The following is an 11,989-nucleotide window of genomic DNA, read 5'->3' as shown; positions in this document are numbered from 1 at the left end:
AAGCGGGCTTTTAATGGGTTAATTGACTGGCTGCCGCTATCGTGTTCAAGCACCTGCTTCTGGCGAGGAGGCAGCCAGCCCCGTCTTGTTCCTGGTCGATGGCTGTCGGCCTCGCCCCAGCCCGCCGACTTCCGCACCAGCCACCGCCGAGCACACATTTCACCTCGGAAACTTCGTGACTTTCCTCTCCACGCGAGGCTCAACCCCGGAAAACAGGGGCGGAGGCGGGCGACCTGCCGGCGCAGGTGGATACAGTGTTGCCGAGCGGGTGCGATTTCGCAGGAGGAGGGAGGGCGCGCTGTGGGGTCTTGACGCCCGTGTGGGGGTCACCCCCTCTCTAGGCGGCCCAGTCAGCGGGCAGAAACTTCGGGCACAGCAGACTGCACCTTGCAGCGCCCCGTTGTAGCCAGTGGGATCGAAGCGCTGGCCGCGCCGGCGCGGGGTTCCCGGCCAGGCGCCGCCGGGTCCAGAGTCACTCGGAGAGGGTCAAGGACTCGCTGCTCATTGATTTGTGTCGGTGGCAGCACGAACACCGTCAAGACCGTCGGTCAGTCCAAGTTAAATTGATTCTTTGCCCCAAACACCTCTCATTAAATGGCACACGCTCAACATGTTCATTTTTGAAACGTAATGTCAACCCTCGGATTTCGTTCTCAGCGCTGCCTAGTGCACACGGCAGAGCGCGGGAGCCGGCGCGGCCCAGGGCAGGGGCGCAGAGCGCATTCTGGGCCTTGGTGGAGGGGGCCGGAGGGGCACTGGCCGCGGGAAAACGGGAAGCGCAGCGAGTCTGACTCCCTCCCTGAAATCGAGAGGCTCGACCTCCCTTCCCCTCCCCCAAAAGTACGGCCCGGAGAGAAACAGAGTCTCGGTCCACTGGGCGGCGGCCAATCTAAAAAGCCGGGGAGGAGGAGGAGGGGAGGAGTGAACCCACAGAGAAGAAAATGACAAATGGACCCCACACGCGAGTACGCCTGCGGCGGCCTCCACAGCTACCCACCTGTTCTCTACCGACGACGGAAGCTGCGGGGACACCCTACCCTCCTTCACAGAAAGTCGCAGCAGACACCGCGCCTGCTCCGGGAGCCTTTCCGGCCCTCCTCCCCAGCTCCCGGCGCGCTGAAGCCCCCGCGCAAGTTCAAGACACACTTACAGTGAGTTCCTCCTCCAGCTCCAGCGGTCCCCGGAGCCGGTCCGGCGCGGCAGCGCCCCCAGAGCCATGCCCGGGGGCATCTCCCCAGCCCAGGCTCCTCGGGACGGCCGGCCCGCTCTCTGCGGGGAGTGCGCCGCTGCCCTGGGACCCCAGCCAGGTCGGCTCCCGGCGGCGCCTGCACCGCAGACGCGGCGCCGGCGCCACGCGCACGCACACTCACACGCGCACACTCACACGCGCACACTCACACGCGCACACTCACACGCGCACACTCACACGCGCACCCCCGCTCGCACACTCACTGCACACGCACATGCTCCTCTCTCTCGCCTCGCGCACACCCTTCCCAGACACACACACACGCTGCAGGCGAGAGAGAGACAAGAAAATGAAATTTATTATTGATAGAAAAAGACTTTAAAGACAATTCCAAGTTATTGTTTCTCTCCGGGAAAAGGGGGAATCCCTCCACATAATGAAGCGCCTTTTGTGTGGCGCCGAACAATACCAAACAAGTATTCTAATAAATAGCCACTTTTTTGTTCCTCCTCGACAGTGAATAGAATTGAGCAGTTGGTTCTGGAGCAGCTGCGACGCCGTTTTGAGCGGGGAGGTGGAGCCGCGTCTCCCGTGCTCCCCGCGCCGCCCCGGCCCTTTATCACCTCCCCCCCCCCCGCCCCATTCGCCCTCCTCCTCTTCCCTCCAGCCGCCCAGCCGCCGCCCGCGCGCTCCCCACTTCTCCTGGCCCCTGGTCCCGAGTCATCCCCACCCCCATCCCCTACCTGCCTGGCCTCAGAGATTCGGGCTCAATAAACCTGCGGTGACCTGAAGATCCCCCCTTGCCTCCTGCATCTCCACCCCATAAAAAAAAAACCTGTCACTTCTACCAACACACAGGCTCCCGATGGTCGCCTCGAACAGCTCTTCGGGGTCCGTTCCCAACCTCTGGATGGGAGAACGTCAGTCGCCCGCCCCACCCGCAGTCCGGAGTCACAGCGGTGCCTCCCTCGTTTCCCGGGGTTATCAGCCCTACCCCCCCCCCCCCCCCCGCCACCCCCCTTCCGCCAGTCCTCACTCTAGGCTCCCTCCTCTCGGGATATATAGCTTCAGCTTTGTTCTCCCGCTCAGAGGACAGACAGTTTGGCCTAGCCCCCCTCTGCTTCGGGGTTTTAAACACACACACACCCACTTCCTCCCTTGCCTTTGCGACTAACGGCAGCTGCTGAACGAAAGACACTGTCTAACTGAAGATTAGTATTGTGGACACAGAACTGCAGGTAAAAAGCCGCCCTGGCCAGGCGGCCTCAAGTTACCCGGGTGCGCACGCTTGGTGGGGAGCCCTGCTGTGTGTGCCGCCGGACACCGACCCTCCCTGCGCCCCGACTTTCTCTGCCGGAAAGCTCCCGGGCACTGCTTGGAAGGGCAGTGCTGCCCTCTCCACCGGCCCCCTCCTCCCCCCCCCCCCCCCCACACACACCGGCTGGCAGACAGAAGAGAGCATCTAAGGAGAAGAGAAGGCAGCCGGCGCTGGGTCTCTCTCTCTCTCCTCTTACCTGCCTCTGTCTCTGTCTCTTCAATTGTGTAAAGTTGTCAACACTTCGTACTTAACACTAGCACCCTCTGGTCCTCTCTGAAGATATAGCAAAAGCAACGAACTGTCTTTCTAAAAATCACGACCCCATGTTTTACCCGGAGGACTTCTGTCCCTCTCCCACCAGAAAGAAAGATAGTTACCAACATGGGAAAAAAAAATAAAGAAATGCAAGTACAGTAGAAGTGCTTGTCAGGCCCTTGGTGTTTCGGGGTGTAGGGTGTGTACTGATGGACGTATCTTACACATACGGGCGTGTGGTTTCTTTCATCGCTGGCAGCTGCACTTTTCTGGAGATCCTTGTCTGTCTAGCTCTAATTGTGGCGACAAAAGACCAGCATGACTTTTACTCAATGGACCTTAATCTAGAGAAACACTGTCATTTGCAAATTATTTCTCAATCGGACTAAGTATTTAGGAGTGCAAAGAGAGGAGGGGGTGTTTTGGAAATCACCACCACGCTCAGATATTCACCAGCAGCTCGCTTTCCCCAGAGTGTAACCGTAGAATGCCAAGTAAAGCAGGTACGCGCCCTTTACGCGGGAATTCATTTTGTTTTGAAATCTACTTTTGAGAAACCATATTCCCATGGAGTTTAAGGTAATTCAGTTCTGTCACGTAAGAGTTTGGTAACAACAGGAAGAGAGACTTGGGTCCTTGACATTTTAAAAACCACGGGTTTGTGCAGGAATCTGGTGACGGGGAAACAAGGAAGCCACGTTGGAATTGGACCAGTTCCAGCAAGACATCTGAAAGCTTTTTCCTTTTGTATGGAAAATGGAAACATTTTGGAATCCAGATCTAAAACTTTGACTTACATTTTACATGTTAAATCACTGAAAGATTGGGTACAACACTGCCGAGAGCTTCAAAACCTGCAAATATTTGAATGGTTCTTTAAGCGGAGCAGCTGCCAGTCAGCTGGCTTTGACAGGCTGCCACAATTTTGTCACTTAATAGTGGGTGTTAGGCTAAGTGCAAAACACTCTGGCAAACAGATGTCAAACTCAGATCTCGTATCAATGGGGGTTGTGAAGTGGAATTTTAACCCACATCTAGGTCGGGCGCACAGGAGCACAGGTGTACAGTGGCCCAGCCCCGGGCGCTGGAAAGCGACCTCGGAATTCTGCAGAAGCCAGGTAGCGCCCCTCTCCAGCCCTCGCAGAGGAGGCCTGGGGGAAGGACCCTTGTAAGCGCCCCCCCCCCTCCCACCACCACTACCCTCCTCCCTTCGACCCCCTTCCCTCCCCGATTGTGGCAGTTTTGCAGATCCTGGCGCCAGGAGGCGGACTGAGAGCAGAATCCTGACTTCCCTTCTCCGGTTTCGCTTTGGGCGCTCCTCCGGCACCCAGGCCTCTGCCCAGCGAATTCGGCCCCTGGCAGCAAACCTTTCCCGGGGCCTCCGTAGTGACACTGGTGGTAGCAACCGGTGAAAAGACCCGCTGTCACAGCTCCCACAGAAGAGCCAGCCGGCCCAGTCAAGGTCAGCCACGCTGGATCTCAGGGATGCCCAGAGACACCAGCAGAGCGCGGAGGGCATCAGCCACTTTATTCCCACCTGGCTGATTTGGGGAGTCTGGGTCGGAAATGGATTTTCCTTTTAGTTGGTGCGGAGGGATGGGGCCAGAAGACGCTCTGAGAAGCGGAGCCTGTAGGCTCGCAAAACATCTCCTTTGTTCCGGCTCCCCAGAGATGGGACTGGGACGCCCCTCTCCCTCTCCCTCTCCCTTTCCCAAGCAGGCTCTCCTCCCCAAAGGTCTGAATTGCCCCTTTAATACAAGGGGCCCTAACTCCTAAAGAAATGCGCCCCCTTTGGGGTAGCTCAAAGGAACCCTTTGTATTTCTGGTCCCGGAGCACTATGAATACTTGGTGCAGTTGTGGGTACAGTGTCCTGTACATGCTGTTCTTCCTGAAAATCAGTGAGAATATTTACCTCTACTCACTCAGAGCCGTAGTCCTCCTTGGAATGTCTCCCCAGATTTTGACCTCTTGGTGATGCCTAACTCGTACACAAAGTGCAGTTACTGACAGGACCACACCCATAACCTATTATAAGGTACTGCCTGTGTCACAACAGGTTATTAATTGTTGTTACATTTTTATAATATGAACATCATTGGACTTACTGCTTCACCCACCTTTCTCCTTTCCTTTGTATAACCATCCTGCCAATGCTTCATTTTAAGAACTTATTCTTGAAGCTGGAAGGTCAAAATAGGAACTTTTGATTATACTACAAAATGCGATGAAAAGCAAATGCATCAGGATGAAGATTAAGATAAAATTCGCGGGTCTTTCCCTTGAAGAAGGAAAGCTATGACACTCTGCTTTGCAAATATCCCCATGACAGGCATTTAGAAAATGACTAAGAATCTTGAGGCTACTATCTAATTTATAATACGTTGAGATCAAAACACTAATTTTAGGTTGCTTTACTCTAAGATCAGCCTGAGACCTATTCTTATTTTCCATGAATGCATACACATGAAAAAGTGCTTGAAATAAGACCTTAAGTTGTTTCTCATATTCTCATTGATGAAATGGAATCAAAACGCCATTTAATGCCTCTCCCTCCAAACCCTCTTATAATACACAGAGCAAATATTCTACTGAGGTAGATAACCAAAGCTTCTCCTAGGATAACCAAAGCTTCCCTGTGTCCATCGATTTAAATTATATTTTAATGGAAAACCAGATGTGTTAAGTTTTTAAAATTAGTTTTCACAGGAATATAGAGTTAATTATACATGTACAAAAATGAAAATGTGAGCATTTTCACTTTCTGACTAGAGTTCATTCTTTTCACATGTGAAAGTATCTGACCTACCTGGGGAAATGATGGTAAGTATGAATAACTCACATTGGAACCATTGCAATGTCCAGGCCCCATCCCAGACCAGCTGACTCAAACTCTTGAAAACTTATGTTTTCAAAAAGGGCCCAAAGCGATTCTGATTGGAATTTAGAGTTGAAAATCCCTGGCTTAGAACAGTATTTCTAAGAAATTACTTGAAAATCCCGAAGGAACCACATTGCATTGTAATTACTAGTATAAGTTGCTTTCCAATTTTATGAAAGAATTAGAATGTAAAAACATGTACTACAGCCCATGTGGATGTGGCTGCGTAATTCCAACATGCTGACATGGAATATGTGTGCATGCATGTTCCCATTTGTGCCTGATGTGCCATGATTGAGCATCTCACAATTATTCAACAGAATCCTGGTTGATCCTCTGAAGTGCGCATGCTTGCTGGAAAGATGGGTGTGGTGGGGGAGGGTAAAGTGGACAGGCATCACCTCCAGCAGGCAGCCCTGCCGCAGCACACTGGATATCTGACTTTGAGCAGTAAAGTAGGACAGGGCAAGAAGCAGGTCCTTATGAAGAAGACTTATAAGATATAAAGGGTTTGCATCTTTTGAGGGAAGAGCAAGTTACACTTGCTAAATGTAACAGATGTGCAGTAAGTATGTGATGAAAGAACTACACAGCTTCCGCATTAAATTGTGTGGTGCAGCTGGTACCCATCAGAAGGAGTTCAGATTGAAAAAGGTTCAAGGAGGGGTCAGAACACTGGGAAAGGGGTTTGAAGGCTGGAGATGGTTCAGGTAGAAGGTGGGAGAAAGGAAGGCTTCACTCAGAAGGATGGTAGCATCCTGACAGGTGGGATTCCAGGAGGTGAAACAACTTTCTTTTTTAAAATTAATTAATTAATAAAATTTATTTTTAATAAATATATATATTTTTATTGATTTCAGAGAGGAAGGGAGAGGGAGAGAGAGATAGATACATCAATGATGAGAGAGAATCATTGATCAGTTGCCTCCCGCACACCCCCTACTGGAGATCGAGCCCGCAACCCTGGGCATGTGCCCTGACTGGGAATCATGACCTCCTGGTTCATTGGTAGACTCTCAACTACTGAGCCAGGCCAGCTGAGCCTAAAATCATTATTAGCAGTGATTTCCACACTATTAGAATTCACCCTCTGGAAATATATCTTTTACATGTAAGTCTTACCTACCTGTTTTTAGTTAAAGTTAATAATTTCATTTTCATGCTAGTATTTATCCAAGGGTTACACTCAACTAACCGGTGAGTGATAAAATAATGAATTTTGCTGATTTGTTGAATTTCCCAATTCATGTTTAACTGGACATAAGCTTCCCTGTCTCATTCTTTCCCAATAGTCAACTCTCACAGTCAACCAGATGCAATCAGAACTGAATCCACAAGTTGTTGAATAAGAAGACAATGGGAATATAAAGTATTTTCTGAATCAGAGCTGAGAAGGCCTATATTTTATTTTGTTCCAGTCCTTTAAAATAGAAGCCCAGTTATAATTATTGGAACCCTTCACCAAAGGATTAAATGTTGTTAGGGGAGAACTTGAATAATTGTTGTTAAAAGGAGGAGTATGCTGATCTATCTATCTATCTATCTATCTATCTATCTATCTATCTATCTATCTATCATCTATACCTATCTACACACACACACACACACACACACACATACACACACACACACACACGAATAAAGAACAAAGAACTTTCTCGCTATGAATAAATATGCAAACATATGAATAAAGGAAATTCAAAGTCACAATCTAAACAAATTTCTTTTGAGGTTAAAATAACTTTGTGAAGTTTCTAATACTTAAAGTCTATGCCTGCTTCATACTAGTAAGTGATGTGCACATGAGCAGTCTAGAGAAGACTTTTTAGCCTCTGTGTATTGGTGTTCGGAGATGGAAAGGGGGTCACAGCATTGTGGGTGGCAGCTCTCAGTAAGAGTGGTGGGTCCATCATAGGTGTGGAGATGTTTGTTTAACAATGAAATGGTTTTGACATGGGCAGTAACTCAAGACTGCCTCTGCTGGAGCCTGGCTTTGTTCTGCTATTTTATCCTATGCAACCTTGAACGAGTTAGTTAACTTATCCAATCCTGTTTCCTAATCGTTATAGATATTAATTCCTACATTATAGGGTTATTGTGACAACTAAATTATGTAATCAATGTAAAAGTGCCTGAGCCCTAAGCTCTCAAAAAAAATCACCATATTATTTAAAGTCCTCTCATATGGCTTTTTTGGCAGACCTACTCACCTGGATTTCCCTGGCAAAGGGGGAGGGTGGATAAAGTGAAATCAGGCCACGCAACATCTTACTTCTCCAGGGGAAACTGCACCCGTCTGACCAATGCAGCCCAGTCTAGGTGTGTCCCTTGTCTCCAGGGCAGAGGTGTTTGTTTTTAGGAAGCCGGGACTCTGTCTATAGGGACATTTCAGTGTTTTCATTTGAAAACCGTAGATGAACTCTCTTTTCTCAGAATGTTTTTAACACCTCAGTCTGTTATAACCCTTTGGTACTGTGTCACATGCTGTCCTGTAAGCAAATTGTCATTTTTTTTTTTTAAACAGTGACCAAATCTTCAAATCTTAATACTTCCACTGAGAAAAGTTTATTTAGCATACTGAGGGAAACAGGTTTCCTAAAGTATAGGCTTTGAAGATCTTACTCCTTCTTTGTTTTGGGAGTTGTTTAGTTTCTGAAATTCATTCATTCATTTCCCAAATATTTACTGGTCTACTACAATGTGTCAAGCACCATGTTGGCCCTAAAGATGGGAGGGCGAATTAAAGCAGGCTGGGTCGTGTCCTCATGGGAGTTAGAGAGCCGGTTTGCAGTAGGATTTGGGGAGACACTGTTCATTTCTTCTGGAAGAGCCCCTCTCAGCCTGTCTCTGAAGTTCCTCCCTTTCATCTGGGATTCACTTCTTAAAGTTTTTCTTTTTGTTCTTGTTTTAGTTTTTGTTTCCGCTGATGAGTTTCTTTTCCTCTTTCCTTTTTCGGACTTACGGGAAGAAAAGTTTTTCTCTGGTTTTGCATCTATATGATGCCAAAGCCTCTGAACATTTCAGTCTAAATCTCCATTAAATTGTTGCTTGTAAGCCCAATGCAGTTAAATGGCTATGATGTGGGGCAATTACTTCACCTCTTGGAGACTTCAGTTTTCCAAGCTTAAATGTAAGGCAGCAAGACTCAATAGTGTTTGAATCTCTGTTCTAGAGCTAATGCTTTATGATTCTAGAATGAAATAATGGACTATTTTGTCATGGTTTCGACTTCTAGGGCTTAATTTCTTGATCTGAGAAGGGGGTACAAAATGTACTAGCCGCACAGGACCATTTAGTGTTCAAGGAGGAATTCAAAATCTTCTAAAGATGTCAACTGCTTATTATTCCAGAGACTTTCCACGCTTTCCCTGTGTTGGTGGGGCAGTATGGTGGGCAGATGGGGAGGGAGCAGTAACAGCCCTCTTCCTGCTATTTGAATCTTGCAGCTCTGGCAGAGTACTGAGTATTAGAAACTCAAAGAGTGATTTCATAAAGAAAAAAGTGTAGTTTATACCAAAATGGAATAAACCCCCTTTTGAGTAACAACAATCTGCATAAATGCTTTAAGAAAGCCTATAATTATGATAAAAATGTTGCTCAAAGTTAAAATTATGAAGCAATCAAGATTTATAAACAGTCTCTCATCGACTTTTAATCATTCTTTCTTTTTTATATACAAACTGTACACAATATATGGTTGCAATATATCATACCATACATTTTATTTTCAGTAATTTAGCTGAGTAAAATATATGTGAGGTGACATTGAGAAACTTGGTTATATATGCACATGATTATGGGCACATAGCTGCCTACGGTGCACACATGCGCTCGTGCGCACGCAAACGCGCGCACACACACACACACACACACAAATACACACACACACACACACTGAGATAGTTATGCATCTTTTTGGCTAGTATCATACACAGAAAAGAGGCATGCGTTGCTATATCAGAATAACTTTACAATTTTAATTAGCAGAGCTCCTTTTGCACCTGTGTGAAAAAGTATGCCATAGATATAAGTATTCATTCCTTTTTGCTGAAAAGAATATATTTTAATCTCCAGATGATTGAGGCAAAAATTGACCAGATTGACCAATATCCTATCTAATAAAGAGGGAATATGCAAATTGACCATCACAAGTCACAAAGATGGCAGCACCCATAGCCACAAGATGGTGGCACCCAGTCCCCTCAGCCCCACCAGAGTCTCACAGTCCTTTCAGCTCTCCATGGGGGGGAGGGGTGGCAGGTGTGTGGTGTGGCCAGACCCGCCCTCAGGTGGGTCCAGCCACTCTTGCACCTTCCACCAGAGTCCCACAGTCCTTTCAGCCCAGCCGGGGGCGGGGGGAGGGGGCAGGCACACGATGAAGCCAGACCCGCCCTCAGTCCCCCAGCCCCCCATGGCCAGCCCAAGACTTGCCTGCGCCTCAGATGTCAGCTGCCCAGTCAATGCCTGAGGTGCAGGCAAGACTCGGATGGTGGCTGCCCAGCCGTCCAGGGCCGCTGTGGCTCAGGTAACCAGGGCCGGCCGAGGTTTGCACTGCCAGCAGTGGCAGCAGCAGAGGTGTGATGGGACGTCACCTTTCCCTGATGCCCGGGTCACCTCCTGCTTCTGAGGGCTCCCAGACTGTGAGAGGGGGCAGGCCAGGCTGAGGAAACCCCCCTCCAGTGCATGAATTTTCATCCACCAGGCCTCTAGTTTGTTTATATTGGGAAAAATTATCTAGTTTGAGTGGATGGAAATAACATGCAATTTGGTACCATGTGAAGGCTGATCTAAAATATGAGTTTATAGATGCTGTGTTTGAAACTTTCTCTATAGTGATTTAAAAATGTTTAATCTTAAATTGAAGAGTGAACCATAGGATATCTTGATAGTAATAGACATTTATTCATCACTCATCAAAGAGTCATTCTCCCCAATCCTAAATTAAGATACTCTGTTATATTTTAAACACATAACACCTATCTTTATGTCACAGATCCAAAGAAGATTCTATAAATATCCTATCTAATAAAAGAGTAATATGCAAATTGACCATCACTCTAAAACACAAGATGGCTGCTCCCATGTGGTTAAAGATGGCTGCCCCCATGTGGACACAGATGGCCTGCAGGGGAGGGCAGTTGTGGGCAGTTAGGGGAGACCAGGCCAGCAGAGAAAGGCATTTGGGGGAGACCAGGCCAGCAAGGGAGGGCAGTTGGGGGGGACCCAGGCCTGCAGGGGAGGGCAGTTGTGGGCAATCAGGCAAGCAGGGAGGGCAGTTAGGGGTGACTGGGCTGGCAGAGGAGGGCAGTTGGGGGAGACCAGGTCAGCAGGGGAGGGCAGTTGGGGGGGGGGACCAGGACTGCAGGGAAGGGCAGTTTTTGGGGGGCAGGCCTGCAAGGGAGAGCAGTTGGGGGGAGAAACCAGGCCAGCAGGGGAGGGCAGTTAGGGGTGACCGGGCCAGCAGGTGAGGGCAGTTGGGGGTGACCAGGCCTGCAGGAGAGGGCAGTTAGGGGCAATTGGGCGGGCCGGGGAGCAGTTAGGTGTCGATCTGGCTGGCAGGGGAGTGGTTAGGGGTGATCAGGCTGACAGGCAGAAGCGGTTAGGGGCAATCAGGCAGAGGCAGGTGAGCGGTTGGGAGCCAGCAGTCCTGGATTGTGAGAGGGATCCCAGATTGGAGAGGGTGTAGGCTTGGCTGAGGGACACCCCCCTCCCCCATGCACGAATTTCGTGCACCGGGCCTCTAGTTTCCAATAATTGTATACAAGTGATTTTCCTGTGAGCCATCCTTATCTCCTTTGACTATTCTTTTTTTAAAAAATGTATTTTTATTGATGTCAGAGAGAAAGGGAGAGGAAAAGAGAGATAGAAACATCAACCAATAAAAGAGAATCATTGATCTGCCTCCTCCTGCATGCCCCACACTGGGGATCCAGCCTGCAACTCTGATATGTACCCTGACCAGAAATTGAATCATGACCCCCAGCTTCATAGGTTGATGCTTGACCACTGAGCCATGCTGGCTGGACTCTCCTTTGACTATTCTAAATCCCTAATATCTACTTCATCTTTGTTTTAACAATTACCCCCTAGAGTACTAGCCTGATCCACTTAATTCTAGTTTTTTTCACTCAGGTGGTCCTTGCTACATCAAACAAAACCTGTTAGGGTGCAGGGAACTAATATAAAAATGTAAAAGAACTTTTTAGGCAGGATTTCATCATCTGCAGGTTGGAAAGAGAAGGATTAACTATGGAGAATTTATCATCTCAATAAATACTGACCTATATAGCACATTGCTTCTTCTAAGGTAAACATCCTCAGCTGGTCTTTATGTTCTCTAAAAGGTTT

The sequence above is a fragment of the Eptesicus fuscus genome, chromosome 8, assembly GCF_027574615.1.
Source record: "Eptesicus fuscus isolate TK198812 chromosome 8, DD_ASM_mEF_20220401, whole genome shotgun sequence".
Classification (NCBI taxonomy): Eukaryota; Metazoa; Chordata; class Mammalia; order Chiroptera; family Vespertilionidae; genus Eptesicus; species Eptesicus fuscus.
The sequence above is the reverse complement of the archived record's forward strand: the minus strand, read 5'-3'. Positions refer to the sequence as shown.